This window comes from Miniopterus natalensis, chromosome X (assembly GCF_054644295.1).
Source record: "Miniopterus natalensis isolate mMinNat1 chromosome X, mMinNat1.hap1, whole genome shotgun sequence".
Taxonomy (NCBI): domain Eukaryota; kingdom Metazoa; phylum Chordata; class Mammalia; order Chiroptera; family Miniopteridae; genus Miniopterus; species Miniopterus natalensis.
Genome location: NC_142103.1, coordinates 73,082,075 through 73,085,522, shown reverse-complemented (window position 1 = coordinate 73,085,522; position 3,448 = coordinate 73,082,075). Strand labels below are relative to the sequence as shown.

Genomic DNA, 3,448 nt, shown 5'->3' with positions numbered 1-3,448 from the left:
AATGTTGTACACACATGTTTGGTTTGGTTTTTGCTATTTAATTCTTCTCTTTTTATGTGGGTGTTTGGTCAGATTGAAAAACTGTGCAGCCACCACTGCCCACTGCCAACATCTTCCCAGAATCTCCATCGCCTAGTATCCTTATTCCGTGACATGGTGCTACCTCTGCTTAGGCCTTTCCCCAATGTCTGATGATAAACAGTGTCCATAGTCAGGCCTTTGGTAGCTCTCAAAAGAACACAAAGGGATTCATCATCTGCACTAACAAGCTACCACGTAGATGAAATTCAACTCAGGAAAGAGACTAAAAATATTTTGGGCCTTCCATTAAAAATGTTGAAACCCAAGGAAATATTTCTGGGAACAATTATGTTAAAAAGTAGTACTTACTTATCCTTGGGTAATTCCACAGATATCTAAAGTCTAGAACAAAAACGTAGATCTTTTTTAGTGTAGCAAGTCTCCCAACCTAAGTTCAGAGGGCCTATATTTATTCCCAGTTTACAGACGTGGAAATAGAGGCTCAGAGTACCTCTGTGACTTGAGATCTCATTACCAGTAGGGCTTGGCCTAGTTTATGATCAGGTATATGTAGTTGAGTATTTCTTGTATATATATGTGTGGATGTTGAAATATTTGCAAAGAATTGATTGGACATTCACCATTCTCTTAATTGGATATATACCCAGTTCTTACTGTAACTGATGATGTTTTCTTATCTTCTACATTTTACATTTTCCCCCTTGACCATATGACTACTTCTGTGTGGGACTCAACTCAGCTGCTTTGAGAATGTTAAGGTGTGGAACATAGTAGGAGACCACGTTAAAGTGAATGGAATACGCACACACACACACACACACACACACACACAAAGAACCTCCCTCTCCCTCCTTTTCCATATTTCTCACAAGTCCTTTTCCAAAAGGTTAGTTTTTTTGGTGATTTTCCCCTACACATTTCATTCTATAGGCAGTCCCATATAATCTCACATTTTCCAATATCATTTTAAGCTATTGATTCACAAATTTATGTATTCACTTCCATCTTTATACACTAGTCATGTAAAATGTCTTTTTATTGACTTTTCCACTTGAGGTGTCTAATAGGCATCTCAAACTTCAGTTATATGGAGTGCTGTCTACTGGAATTTTAATGCTAGACACACATGTAATTCAAGTTTATTCTTTTAACAAACCATGCTAAGCAAAAGCCGGGAATTAACCTGTTCACAAACTAAGTCAATCATTTTTATAATGGGATTAACATCGTTTTTCACTCAATATGGTCATTGACAAGACATTTCCTGTGTCAATTATTGCCTGTGAATCACCCTCACCCCTACTCCCACTTTAGATTTCAGGAACTGCTGTTCCTAACACACAAGTTCTTTCTTCCTCTAGAAACAAAACTCTGCTTCACTTCCTGATCCTGTGTCTTCCTTCCAGCACTCACTCCTCCCATTTGAGTTAACCTCCTCCTCATACTTGGTCATGCCCTGCTTCTTTCCTGACCCTGGATATCCTCATTATTCCTTTTTCTCCATCACCTAGTATCCATCTGGGTTAAATATTGCTCACTTTTTCTTCTTGCAGTAGTAAATTACCTATGATAAGAGAGTATATAGTACCTGAGTGGGAACTTCTATACAGAACTCCAATTAGAGGCAATAAATGGAAGAAGATGCAGACTGGGATAGACCCTGGCTAAATGGCCACAGAAACAGGATACCCCAGAGAGATGTCTTCTTGTGAATTCGAAGGAGCTCATTAGTATTTAACAGTTATGCAGATATTTGACTTGACACTCTTGATTCTGTCAATGTAGTCCTGGACAACATGTATGCTTTTCACAAACAGGGGCTTTAAGAACAGAGACAAAAAACTACTTAACCACAGCTAGGAGGATAAGTGGTCAGGATCAGGAAAGGCTCCTCTCAGAGGAAGTGATAATGAAGTAGATACTCTGCTCCCCAATTTACAGAGCAGGAAACTGAGGGTCAGAGAGGTTATGTAACTTGCTCAAGGTCACACAGCAAGGCACAGATGGGGTCAGTTGTCAACCCCAGACTTATCTGGCCCCAGTGCAAATGCACTTTGCATTACTCACAGCTCACTCTCATGACAATATCACCTGTTTTTATTCCCACCTACAAGTTACACTTTCTGGCCACTGCTTCCTGAAATTAAAAAATATATATATTTTAAAATTATTTTTATTCTTTTAATCCTCAATTGAGAATATGTTTATTAATTTCAGAGAAAGGGGAAGAGGGGGTTAGAGAGAGAGATGTAAGAGAGCAGCGATCAGTTCCTGGAACATGGATCAAACCTGAAAAGTAGGTATATACCCTGACTGGGAATCAAACCCTCAAATTTCAATATATGGGAAGGCGCTCCAACCAAATGAGCCACAGTGGCCAGGGCCTGAAATTGAGGAGAAAAAGAAAAATGAACTCAATGACATACATAGTGGGATAAGCTACATAGTTTGTGAGATTCAGTGAAAAATGAAAACAAATGATTAATCGGACAGTATTTTCCTCCATTTCCCTTCCAAAGAGCCAGCTAATGTACTGGTTACCTTATTTCAATCCTTCAGGTGTAGCACAAAATTAACACAATTGTTTCGGGTTAATGCCTACCGTACATGTCAATTCTTACCACAATCCAGGAGGCATGGACTCTAATTGTGCCTAATTAACAAATGAGGAGACCTAGGATACAAGGTTCACTAACTTGTTCAGGAACACGCTGAGTCTAAAGAAAAACCAGAATTCTGACTCCAGAGACAGGCCCTACTGGAAACTAAATCTCAACTCAAAGAGGTGCTCTGAGCCTCTATTTCCACATCTGTAAACTGGGAATAAATATAGGCCCTCTGAACTGAGGTTGGGAGACTTGCTGGTGTAAAAAAGATCTACTTTCTTTTTCTAGTCTTTGGACATCTGTGGAATTATTCAATGATAAGTAAGTATGAGCTTTTAAAACATTTGTTCCCTTGACCTGGTCGGTTTGGGTCAGTGGTTAGGGCGTCGACCGGTGGAAGTAAGAGTCCCAGGTTGGATTCTGGCCTAAGGCACGTACCTTGGTTGCACATTTGGGAGGAAACCAATTGATGTCTCTCTCTCACATCTCTCTCTCTCTCCTCTTCCACTCTCTCTCTGAAAAGCAATGGGGGGAAAAATACTCAGGTAAAGAAAAAAAAAAGATAGTAATGAAATATATATTCACAAAAATATTTCCTTTACTTCCAACATTTTCAATGAAAGACCCAATCCATTATTGGTCTCTTTCCTGAGTTTAACCTTGTCTCCATCTTAGTGTTTTTTCGAGAGCTACCAAGGGCCTGACTATGGACACTGTTTATCATCAGACATTGGGGAAAGGCCTAAGCAGAGGTAGCACCATGTCACGGAGTAAGTATACAATGAGGATATCCAGGGTCA

General features: G+C 39.6%; 1 pseudogene; it reads right to left on the bottom strand.

Moving 5' to 3' along the window:
• Nucleotides 1-1,576: 1,576 nt before the first annotated feature.
• LOC148090570 (melanoma-associated antigen D4-like) overlaps nucleotides 1,577-3,448 on the bottom strand; it is a 4,152-nt pseudogene continuing 2,280 nt past the window's right edge.